Source organism: Pogonomyrmex barbatus, unplaced genomic scaffold (assembly GCF_055798465.1).
Source record: "Pogonomyrmex barbatus isolate J1 unplaced genomic scaffold, ASM5579846v1 scaffold10, whole genome shotgun sequence".
Classification (NCBI taxonomy): domain Eukaryota; kingdom Metazoa; phylum Arthropoda; class Insecta; order Hymenoptera; family Formicidae; genus Pogonomyrmex; species Pogonomyrmex barbatus.
In genome coordinates, this window is record NW_028297099.1 from 1,995,671 (window position 1) to 2,008,862 (window position 13,192).

Below are 13,192 nucleotides of genomic sequence, written 5' to 3' on the forward strand. Positions count from 1 at the left end.
TTACTTAAAAAAAAAAAAATTGTCATTTTTGATATATAAATTTAATACGGCGTAACAAAATGTCTTTGACAGACTTCTAAAAATGCCCATAAAAATTTTCAGTGCGTCAGTTTAAATTTTATTGAGACGGCTATCCGCCTTATCCGCTCTCTTGTATTCATAGCGAACATCAGAGAATCGATGATCGGTTCGATTACAGATTAAGTTTCCATCGACATCGTGCGTTACACTTTAGAGTAGGTGCACTCTCTTGCTTTCGTCGAGAAATCTGCACGTATCCGCGGTAACGTCCCCGCGCAAGAGAAATGGCTCTTGCACTTTCTTTTTCTGCCGGGTCATCTCTCTTTTTCTTACCGTTAGTCCTGTCCATAACCCGGTCGTACGCTGACAGGTCTTTAATGGCGACCGTGTTATACGGTATAAAAAGCTAATTATGAGAAGGGACGGGAATATTGCCCACTTTTTACAAGAATTGATCACGCAGGTACAAGCAAAAAGAAAATAAGTGGAATAATTACGAAATTTTTATTTTATTATTATAATGCAGGGCCAAGATTTTTTAATCGGAATTTAATAGAAAATAAAACTTGGATTTAATAATGTACGTACACATACAAACACACACACACACACACACACACACACACACACACACACACACACACACACAGATTTGAAATAAACATACCGCAATGTCTGGATGAATTTCCTTGTGAAATCGATCGATTAATTTTTAATTACGAAAGCTACGATAAGCTTAATCGACGAATATTAAAACAATAATAACAAAAATAACAAAAGTTAGGACATTTCTGACTGTATCTATATACTAAAGAGTGACATTTTCTAGAAAAATATAGATCCGGTTTCCGTTGCGCTTGAGGATGTTCATAATCGCACAGTTACTCACTGCGACGCGATATTTTATTTCTTACAATATAATATCTCGAATGACAGAGAAAGAAAGGACGGCTTTGGCAAGATTTATCTGTTTGCCCGACATGTCTGCACTAAAAGTCGCCGAGTACTTTTGCAATTTATCACTCGTAAAAACAGAGTTCTGAATATGGGAATTCGCTGTACGAAATAAAATCAGGTCCGCTCCTGTCATAGAAAACTTGAGCATTGATTTTTTTTATTTATCAGAATTCAGTTCTTTGTTCTATTTTATAAAAAGATGTAATAGAAGAAACCTTGATCTAGATACCACGTTCGAATTCAGTACAGAAATATATTGCTGCAAGAAAGATCTTCACGACTAAATAAGGTTGAAATTATAAAGTGAAGGCTTTTTTGAAAATTCTAACGTTTTAAAAATTTAATTTATAAATGTTCCACTGTAATTTAAGAAAAAAATTTTTCGCATTTTTAACAATGTAATATATATAATTTTTTTTTGCAAAATTAATTTGCAAACTTGTATTTTTATCGCAAATGGAAAAATCCAATCTGCATATTTTGCGTGATGATTTCATGCGTCGATTCGCTTTCATACCGATTAAGCGGTATAAATCAATCAGACGCTTGTTGTCGCGACAGGTGGTGCGTTGACAATGCGTAGCGTGCCTTCCGTATGTTTCCATCGTATGTGCTTTCGTGTCCCAAATGCCAGGCCTTGGAAGTGAAACGATGCTAAGAGGGAACAAATCGTGCGGATCATTAAAGTTAATGAGTTATAGCGCGACGAATAACGCCTCGGTCGGTCGAAATTGCGCGTTGTTACACTTCGCTGCAAACTGTATCGGGCTCCTTGCCTAGGCTGCGGGCTCCTGTATGTACTCTTATTCCACTTATCGGGACCATAATTTTAACCCGTCTCGCGCAGAGCCATCGTCGATGATTAGATGCAGCGCTAAAATAATGCATTTGCTGCCTCGCTGTGTGTGGCGCGCGGCCGCTTTCTCCTCGTTCTCTATAATCCAAACGATATCCCATATCCCATAAAGAAACATGTGTTACACGTACATACACCCGTGTACCACGTTAGCCGCTTAATCGAATTAACTTGTTATCGCAAAATTAATTAGGTGTGTGATCGCGATATATTTGACGTTTGCTCGTTACATTACGGGAGAGATGTTTTCCCGGCTTTCGAGCTATTCTTGTGTATTTAACTGCACGCCGATAATAATCTCCGATGATATTCTCCCGAATTTGCCAGCGTCCCAGTTTGAAATTACCATCGCGATGCATAAGTGATCAATGCACGCGGCATAACTATCAGCGGCTGCTAGTAGAGATATCAACCAAAGTCGACCTCGATTTTGGGATTCCAATCTCGAATCGATCGTGATCCACTTCTCTCTTCTGAACACGGCGCAATAAGGTTCGAAATTGTCGAATTCCTCGCGCACAACTTCGATGAAGCGTAATTTCTCTAATTGCACTTTGACCAACTTACAAAATTCGCGAGTAATATTCTGTGCTCGACTGTGCTCGACCGTTGTTGCCTTCGCTCAATAAATCTTGATTTATTACGACGCACACGCGGACAAAAGTAAAGATAAATTAAATATTGATATTAACTTGCGGCGTTTGCCGCATTCGCTCTTAAAACGCACTTTTTATTAGGTAAAAGATATTTATTTTATATATTAAAATAGATTGAGCCGTCCATTAATATAAATTACGAGGAAGGGTGCGCGACGAAGGATACTGTGTAAAAATGTCGATGTGATGCACGTTACTTGCGTCATCAACCGAAGCGAGAAGAGTCATCGTGTCGTCGTGTCGTCGTGCAATGCCCGTTGCTATTCTCGGCAGAATGTCGGTCGGAGAAAAATCGTGAGTGAAGCCGGACGAACTCGCAATAGCTGCTCCTAAGAGATCTTGTGCGAGACGTGATGAAGATAATGCTCGCTCGAGTTGACTCTGGCCCGACGGTATCAAATGGCTTCGTCGGAACCGTTTATTAATACAATTAAGACACCAGACGACGCTGGCGTCACGATCTCGACGACTCGGTCCTTTTATGTTATGTCCCTTTGACAACACGAACACTTTGACAAATCGATATCAATCCTTTCCTTAGGTTAAAAGACGGATCAAAGTCGCCTGCATGTTTACGTTTGAAAAGAAATTGAAAAGAAATTGCGCGGCTGTTGTTGATTGTGTCGCTTTATGTAACCATAGTTCATCTAGATCTTCATTTACATCTCCATGGGAAAGAGACCGATTATTTTCTATTTTTATAAGCGGAAGGATATTTTTTTTAGAATCGCGTTATTTCTTAATTACTATTCTAGAATTCATAAAGATTCTTGTGTACTTATGACTACGTAATATTTCTATTTTGAATCGCGCTACGTATGCTTATCGCAAGTTATCGCAGATCTTTGTTCGTTACACGAAAAATCGTATCAGTTTTCTACCGTGAGATAAGACATTAAAAATAATATCGCGATACACTTCCTGCTTCTGACAGATATGGGCGTGACGTTTTCGCTTCGAAAAATCCACGTTCGCGATAAATAATAAGAATTTCTTAATATCTGCAGTACGTTGCAGTATGCATCCAGCCTCCAGAATCGTCCTTGCGAATGATTCTTTGTGTCGAAAGAATCATTCGTGGTCAACAACCGGAACACTCCGATCATTACGTCGAGCGCTATCTGTTGCGCGATCGAACTTGGCAACCGTCGGGTCTAAATATCACTCTCTGCTTATTTAGGTTTCTGAACCTGCTTTTCGTAATCGATAAGTTCTTCACTGACGATGACCGACCTAGTCTCAAATGCCACGTGTACGTATGTCTATATCAATCCGCGTATGTACAATAACGTCGATACTGGTTATTACATCAATTTTCTATTTTCCTTTCCAGATTACACTTTCTTGTAACCAGTTTTTGTGATTATCTTTGTGTGTACCTCACACAAAAAGTGTAGCGAATGAAAAAGAAACTCTGCTTCTTTTATTTTTACACAAACTAGATCAATATTTGCATACGGTTGTTGCGTAAGAGGGAGTAACGGTACGACGATAATTTATATATATAATTTGCCAAATCGTCAATACTTATGCATGTACATTCGGCATTGGTCTTATCGCGATTATTATTGTTATTATACGCGGATAATCGACGAATGACTTTTGACGTAATTTGCTGATGACTCATAACATATCCTACGCGTATAGAGTCACTTTGCATCGGAGTTTCCTCATTACATGTCTACAGACTACGAAGCTATTCGCAAAAGAATAAAACATGAGAAACAGTGTAAGTCATTGCTTTCCTTAATTGCTGCGACACTTGTTACAACTGTGCAATTGTCTATTGTTTATAAAATACGCTTTATATACCACGCCAGTAAAATACTCTTGTATATCTTGTATGTTTCCGATAGAAAAAACTAGTTTTTTGGAAACGCATAGAATTAACAAAATATTTCGTAACGAAAGAAGAAAAGAGATTTTTCGTACTGTACTTGCCCCGTTAATTTTAACTTCTCTGCTTTAGGTTCATTAAACACATTCGGGACAGTTTGTCGCAGTAATCCGCTTTTTCTCGCAGCAGGCGGTATTTTACACCATGGAAAATCTAAGATATCCCAGCATCCTGATTTCGCAAACGAAAAATCTAACCACCTTACGTAATTGCACCGTTTTCTAGTCTCCGATGGTATCCGGTGTGCGCGAAACAAATAACGACTCTCTTTCTTCAGTTCCCACGAAGTGAATTCGAGCGACTTCCCGTTACGGTGAGAGAGAGACGCCTGTGTGCCCTCCGTGAAGTCTTTCATTGTGTCTTGACTCGTTGGCTGTCGTCGATCGAACGTTGCCTCACTGCAAATGTCACCACAATCTGACACCTTGTGGCACGACGATAGATATCGTCAAGGCCGATGATGATTCGTCGCGAGGTGCGATTTAACGATTTGTTCTATAATGGCTCCGGCGGGATTACGCAAAAGCTCGCATAACGTTCGCGCGTGCGTTGGAAACTTCAATTAAAACGATCCCAACAACCGGATCATTGTCGCGAATATAAATTCAACTCCTCCGGTAAAGCCGGTAAACGCAAAAAGGCATTCAAATTTCGACGAGGGATCTCCTCGTCGGCTATTAATAACGATTATCCACATCTGATGAATCAAATATTTCGCGTTTCGCAATTCTCATTCAGAGAATGCACGGAACTTTATACGTAATTCCGACTAGGCAACTCATTTAGCGCCCGTGTTATGCGATCTCCCATAAATTGCTTTTGTTGCAATACGAGTAAGCACGTTGAGCGAAACAGATTCGCGCACGTAACCAAGTACTTGCAATCGCAATTAAGTAACATACAATTACAACCGCCACGAAATAAATTTGCGATTTATTTGGAAAGCGAGTTTGTCGGAATAACATTCAGATGCAAAATAAGTTATATATTGAATTTTTATCTTCCTTAATAATACGTATAGAAATTAATTACGCATGTAATTAATTTTGTGTTTATTCATTCGAAAATTGTTTCCGAAGAATTTGGCGAATTTTCTCAAGAGACTCGAAAACGTAGCCTTGTGCATTATCAGTGCTACGTCGTGGTTGTTTTTACAACCTTATTTTAAGAATCCTTGGCATCGTTCTTTGCCTGCGATAATATTAGCGTATTTGCTGAACCTTCTTAATGACAAATGTGAGAAATATGTCGCTTACAATTAATATCTCTTACCTCAATCTCGCATACTTGTTTGTAATTTCATCGCTATTTGCTTCGCGTAATCTTTTAATTCACCAACATGTATCGTCACGCCTGCATTACATAGTACAGTAATAATCTTTGCTATTTTGCTCTTTGTTAATCTTTGCTATTTTCAAACGTGTTAAACGCGTGAGCGAACGAGTATTTTCACTAACATGTTTATCTACACTTTTCCCGATTAGATTACCGTGGCGATAGAGTCTCTTCTAACTTTTCGTACCTCGGGAGCTATAAATACGACGCCGTAACGACGAGTTCCTCAAGTTCCACTTCACCGCGAGAAACGCTATTATAGTCGAGTTCTTCCCGAGGACGGACGAGCGTCAGAAGAGTAACGAGAAACGCTACGCTGATTGCAATTAATTGTGCAACGCGCGTGCGGCATGGCGCTGTACACAAGAAACGGAAAAAACGGGCGAACCAGAGAGAGGAAAAACGGCGGGCGCATATAATTTCTAAAATGAAGTTCCCTACCGCGTACGACCCCATTGGGATAGCAACGGGGTCTTCTACCATCACTCTCGTTGACGTTACAACCCACCTTAGTCTCGGTACCAATGAGTGTCGAACGCCCGCACGTACCCGATGACGCGTTAATTAGAGACTCCATTCAGATCAGGTTCAGGGAAAACTGCGCCGACACGGAAAATGGATCGAGAGAGCGTAATATCTCGTCGTAACTTCAACAGACCAAATCGTCGGAAAATAATACTGTCTCCTTTTAGATATTTAATAATTGCACAAATATTTCCAAGAAATTTTTATCACATGAAGAAAATTATTTTGCATAATAAAAATTGGGAAGGAGTATTGTTTGACGAGTGCTGAGAACACCTGTCGAATTATCAGCGGGTTTATGGACGTGCGGAAATATGGTAACGTTGCTTCCACCGGCCAAGAGGAAGTAACGCATAGTCGTAGTCTTTAATATATAGGTATCTGACCCCGAGACCACACACGCGCGTAATTTGCACACGCCGTTCAGACCGGGGTACATCCTCATTAAGCCGATCAGACTGAATTTGCATGCATTATCTGTATGAACATTACGGGACACTCGAGTTAAGAGGAGGTGGTGCGCGACGTTCAGGAGTTTCTGAATAGCCAATCAGTATAGCGCTATAGCATTTCCGCAAAATAATAAAGCCGAGAATGAATAATACATCCTTAATAAGCGGAGCAAATATTAATCGCCGCCGTTGTTCTTTTATGAAACTGTACGATTCGTGCTCCAAATTTGGCTGCCCTCCCCCCCCCCCCCCTCCGTAAGAAGACGGTGGTGTTTGCGTCGAGGAATTAATCAAGTAGTCCTGGAATTGATTCAGCATCTCACTTAATGCTTAAATTCACGTCCAAGGTTGTGTCTGAGCTTTAGTATTCTAATGCGTTGCGTACGTAATGCGTAAAATTTAAGAGACAGCGCGATAATATTGAAATGTACAAATGTCATAAAGTATCGATCGTGATATTTAGCTTTGTCCATTTTTGTCCATTTTGATGCTGAAAAGCCGACGCATTTCCGCGCAACGTAATTACCCCCCGGTAGATTTATAATAGGATCGGACACAAATACGGCCTCTCGACCCATCACGCTTTGCTCAGCGAGGAAGCCAATCCCTTTATGTCCCTCCGATTGGTAGTCTAATCAATAGGGACAAGAACCGCGTGGCGCACCTTGCTCGTTTGTTATTTCTCACGAATATTTATTATAAATACAGCATATAGAATGTGAATTTTTAAAAGTTTTTAAAAGAGTTCTATAAATACGCTGAAACTTCTACAATAAAGATTAGAAAACCTACCTAAATTGGATAAAATAAAGGAGGCACGATTATTAGAAATGATAAATTATGAACTATTACGAAACATAATTTATCTCAGTTTTATGATACGATAATTGGATAGGATTTATAATATGAACAAATCATGAATAAAGGCACAAAAAGATTTTCTGTGAAAAAATATGGAAGAAAGAAGAAAAATACTAACACAAAGATAGAAGTTTTTAGCTATTTACAGTAACGTATTTGCTTTCAAAGGCAATATGATATATAGCAATATATACATAATTATGACATTTGTAATTAAGATATGTAATTAAAATAGATTCATAATCATACATAGTATTGTCAGCTAAATTTATAAAAGGATAAAATAGCACACAAAATACATAAAATTTTAATCTAAAAAGAAAATGTAAAATTAAGCTGTTTTAAAATATTTAATAATAAACACAATATTTTGCGAATTAACAAATAATATTTGTGAATATTATTGTAAAGACATTTACGTAGCAAAAACAATGTGCAATATGTAATGCAAATGTCTAACAGAAATATTTATCTGCGATATAAACGATCTCTTCTCTCTGAAAAAATGAAAACCGACGCATTTATCATTTACAATTAATATTCCGCCCTGAATGAGAAAGATAAATAGGAAAAAATTTGCACAGAGTCTAAAATTATTCTACATAGCGAATGAATTTAAGTAAAATTTTCGATAAGATGTACGCGAATGAAGAACGTACAAAAAAAAAACTCGAAGACAAAAATTGAAACAACAGACTGTTAGAAATGTTCACTCTCGTTTTCATCACATTCTTTAGCGTGTCGCAGATTCAAATTACCGTTAAATAATACGCGTGAGTACTGACCTTGGTTACAGCCTGATGAGTTGCCAGTAGTTTTACAGCGGGTAAGACGATTTCGCATAAAGACATTAATTGGAATGTACAATTAGACGGTATTACCGTGTCGTGCTCGTTACCTCCATTAATCGGCCGGGTTCATTATCCTCTTCTGTCTCTTTCGCACCCTCTTCTTATACACCTTGAAAATATTATCGCTCTGCAGAAAGTAACATCATAAATAAACCTGAGAGATAAATGCTACATAGTTTATATTGTATTGTAAATAATCTAAAAATCTTCTAAGCATTACAGTTGCACCCCAAATATTCATGAATGTATAATTGAGAAATGCAAAAGCAAAATTTACGATTTTCAGTACTTGCGGTTAAACCATTAAGGCCATTAAGAAATTAAATGCGACTTGGAATATTTTCTACCTATCTTCGAGCATGAAACCTCCAGAATTGTCAGCCTTGACCGGAGTTGTAATTCCATGCGTGTATACATACATACATACATGCACCTTCACAGCCGCACCTGAACGGAGGCATAATTAGCACTATATGTAAATAAGCTTTTGCGACGAGTGAATCCTTACGTAAGCCTGATCTACGTTTTACTATGCTGGCCTTCGACAATTCGCATCTGAGCAAACGGCATTGATTTGTCATTTCTATCTGCTTGTCGAGATGAAACGAAATCATTAATATAAATAGCTCATTGACTTCGGACTGACTTCGATTAGTAATGGCTTATAGGCGACAGAAACAAAATTACTCATCTGCTTCTCAAGAAATATGCCGAAGACGTTTTCATAATTTCATAACTTTTTAAACAATTTTAATGTTTATCTTTTAAGTACATGCTTACAATTTATGATAATATTTATTTATTTTATTTTAATTCGTCCAAAATAATATCGCTAATTATCACATCATTAGTAATTTGTTAATTATATCTTAAATAGATTTATATATTTGTTACACATTTACAATAAATATTTCAGATATTTTCTTTACATTACATATAATTGATTTTGTTTTTCCTTTGAATTTGAATGTAATTTAATTAACCATTTAAATTAAAAGCTATCTCTAATTTCTTGATTGACAATTTGTTTAAAATCCTTCATCTATTTTATGAAAAAAAAAATTATTATTACATGTAACAGAATTGTATAACACATAAAAAATAATAGAGGAAAATTTAATTGGTTTTGGTGCATAAATAAATTATAAAAATATCCAGGGTGGTGTGAGAATAATCCGCCCGAGATTAAATTATGATAGGAAAAATAATTCGATTATCCCATCGGCGCGACCGGAGGGTTAACGGAGAATTCCTTGTCGGCCTATTATTTTAGCGTGTCGCGTAATAACAGGCATTCTTTCTCGCACGATCATTCATCGCCGCGAGAGAGCTGGGGAGCGCATCGGCGAGTCTTCTTCGGACGTCAGTCCATGTCCGACCGTTGTATCGCGTGGATCGCGCGACGTTTCAACGTTGTAACGCGGAGCCGCGTTTATTTATAAATCGCTATCCGGGAACGTGCGACGGATATAACGGGCGCGTTTTCCTCCCAGTCGCTTTTCCGGAGTGTTTCGCGCGGACGAGGCTGCGGCGGCGGTGCGTACTTGCGTGCTTGCGTGCTTGCGTGCGTGCGTGCGTGCGTGCGTGCGTGCGTGCGCCAGTGAAATCGGAAAAGCATTGCTGTTGGATGAGCTCTGCATCGCTCAACCATGCGTTACCAAGGTAGGAGGAAGTCTGCGCCGCTGATCCCGCCCGGACTCGTTCGGTCCCGCGGTTATTCAGCGCGAAACTCGCGCGAACTACGAGATCTCGCCGGGCCCGACCTACGAGAGAAATCCGAAAGATCCCCCCGAGAGGACGGAGGAAACGTTCGTTTTCGCGCGCGCGTTTCCGATCCTAATCCCGACGGCGGTATCCGCCGCGGATCCGGGCGGAAATGACGGAGCCCTGGATCCCACATCCGTTCTCGGGATTTGATCTCGATCGGTCCGCGTTTATCTGCCGCGGAGTTTCGACGAAACGGAGATTTCCCCGAGACTTCAGAACTGCCGATCGATAATTGGTCTAAATTAGATCCCATCGCTTCTCGGGGATTCAATCGGCGATCACCGAGCGAGGCCTCGAGTCCGATCCGATGCTCGACGGATGGAAAATTACGGGCATAATACTCGCCGCGATCGATTTAGAGGATAAGCGCTACTCGCAGACTCATTAGCGCGTGCTGCGGCTTTAAGTGGGTCCGGTGTTAAGTGTATTATTAAAAAACGCTTCTGCAAGGTTAACCACGTATCACTTACGTCGCTTATCAGGCGGATTCTTAAGTAACGACAGGAAACTATACATTTGATCGTCTACTCACGTGCCGTCACACCTAATCCATTGTGCCATCGCCAAACCCGCCCGACGCACTTGATTCTTTCATCATCGGAGATCATCGGAGATCATACAGCCGCATTAATTTTCCGTAGAGATAAAAATACTCAAAGTGGCGTACACACGAATGTTAAATCAGCTGACTTTAAGAAACGCTAAACATGGAGTTCTCTTGCACGCATCTATCAGTGCGAGTCAGTCACGGACACGCTTCGCTGCGGGCGACATCCTGTGAACCTGTGTGCGTCGCTCTCCTGCGACGTGTGTGAATCTGTTTTCGTAACACATTCGACGATTCTACGTCTCATCTCATCGGCGATCGCGCTAACAATAAAATCAAGTTATTCAATGCGGAGAGATTCGGTGAAGCTAAAAAAAGATTCACTTTCTGGGACGAATTTCATCAGCGAGAGGTTTTTCAGTTACAGTCGAGAGCATTGATTGACCGCTCGAGCGATCCGCAGCATGCGGATGTGCGAATTAACGTCATACAAATCATTCTAAGAGTACCAGAAGTCAGTGAGTGAATAGAACCACATATTTCCACCTCGGGTCTTTGTACGCGCGATGAAACGCGACGAGAAAGCGTCTTCTAATTAGCGTATTTCGGGAAGCGTGAAATCTTTGAAGGTTGCTGTACACCTCACTGCATTTCTTTCTCTTTTCTCTCTCTCTCTCTCTCTCTCTCTCTCTCTCTCTCTTTTTTAAGTTTAACGGTAAGAGCTTTTAAAGCGCGGCGCAAAAAGCTGCTGGACCGTGTTCTTCCTCGTGCGTACGTGTGTTAACGACGCGCTTCGGTGCACGCGTTCACGCATACTCACGCTCGAGAGACCTCGCCCTTTTCTCTCTCCAGGCAAAGTCCCTTCGCGGATACCTGCTGCACAACCTGCCTGCGTACAATCGGCGCTGTTCCGAACCTAAATCTCTGCCCTTTGTAGTCACAAACGCAGGTAGAAATTCTTTTTAGTCACAATTTACCTTGAGATTATCGATCGAAGAACCGACCACAAGTGTTGCAGGTTTTATAAAGAATGCTCTTTATTCTACCTACATTTATTGAATTATGAATTATTTAATTTTTTTCCCGTGGATTATTAATTCATCAAGCGACTAATTTAAATGAAAAATTTAATGGAAATATAAATTTAAATTAAAAAATCCATCGATGTGTACCGTACATCGTTATTACGTAACTTTTAAAATAATCGCTGCTATATCGATAACGCGATAATCATTTTCTTCCATGTGCATATTTTGGCAAACTCATTTTGCCATTCGAAGATTACTGAGATTTGCCCATCGAGTAGATATTTTTAGCACAAATTGGGTCGCACGATTTAATCGATGTCGCGTTACATGCCGTACTTGGTCATTATTAACCTTGGCTCGCCTCGTCCAGAAACTAATTCGATCACAGCTCATGGAATTGCATTAGCAAGGGTCCGAATATGCTTATCGCATGGGGGATAATCATCCAGGCCACGCATTTCGAGCCAGTTAGCAAAGATCTCTCTTCTTATAGTTGCCGTAAAACTATATAATAATTTCACGATTTACTTTCAGTATAATTATTATACTGAACTATACCAATTCACATTAAAGTTGTGTTAGCGTAATCCGGTTCTTTCCTATCGAGGCGAGGCCCTCGCTCGTAACAAATTAATTCTGAATAAGAAATTTTAACGGCAAATAAATTAATACGACACGCTACAATTTTCTTATAATAAAATGAGTATAATTTGTATTATTAATCGTGTTAACCGGATATTTTGCACAATATGATTTAATAAAAACACGCTGTGAAAATATTTAAATTCTTCGGTTCTTTCTTCTCTTTGATAGATGATAATTTCTATCGTATTATCAACCGGTTATTCGCTACAATGTGGTAGCGACGGCTGTGACTATCAGCCTGTCACAACCCGATGGGAATAGACATTGAAATTTGTCGGCCTCTTTACGCTCCACATATTTCAAAACCCTTTCTTCCGTCACCCTGCTCGCCGCTCTCATCTATTTTCCCCCGTTTCTCTGGGGTTCCCAATGTTCCGCACTCGAGCCACGGTAATGCACGAAGAAAAATATAAAGCACTTAACGGGTGAGGAAAGAGGAGAAAGGAGATGTTACACGCTGCGTAAAACTTGTCCTTTGCCAAACTTACGTAATAATTCAAATCAAATTGGCAAATTAACGTCAGGAATTCACTCGGAACTAACATGCATTGTAACGATAGCCAAGCTTATCATATACAAACAACTATATTTTAAAAAACAACACTTGTTGTACAATACTTTCCTAAAATTCTACTACCATGAAAAATGTGACGCTCCATAATGGAATTTTATGATCACGATATTGATAGTGATAAATAATTCTTAGGGAGTTTTTTCACTTGATAAAGCACGGATCTATGGCGTGTAATATAGCCCCTTAAATTCTGAGAAAAAATGCTGATGCGATAGCTTCT

General features: G+C 39.6%; 1 protein-coding gene and 1 long non-coding RNA gene across 7 annotated transcripts in view; one reads left to right on the forward strand and one right to left on the reverse strand.

The window, feature by feature from the left end:
- Window positions 1–13,192, forward strand: part of Synd (protein kinase C and casein kinase substrate in neurons protein Synd) — a 50,474-nt gene that overhangs the window by 14,710 nt on the left and 22,572 nt on the right. The window contains exon 1 of one of the 6 annotated variants that reach the window (XM_089085487.1): window positions 9,770–10,073. The exons of the other annotated variants lie outside the window; for them this stretch is intronic. The gene's annotated coding sequence lies outside the window, so the exon portion shown is untranslated. Of the gene's footprint in view, window positions 1–9,769; window positions 10,074–13,192 lie in introns of those variants that run through there. 6 annotated transcript variants of the gene reach the window in all.
- LOC148937863 (uncharacterized) lies at window positions 7,765–8,902 on the reverse strand. The gene is made up of 2 exons (XR_016141443.1): window positions 8,346–8,902; window positions 7,765–8,057 (listed from the first exon to the last, which is right to left on the reverse strand). It is a non-coding gene; the product is annotated as an uncharacterized LOC148937863 (long non-coding RNA).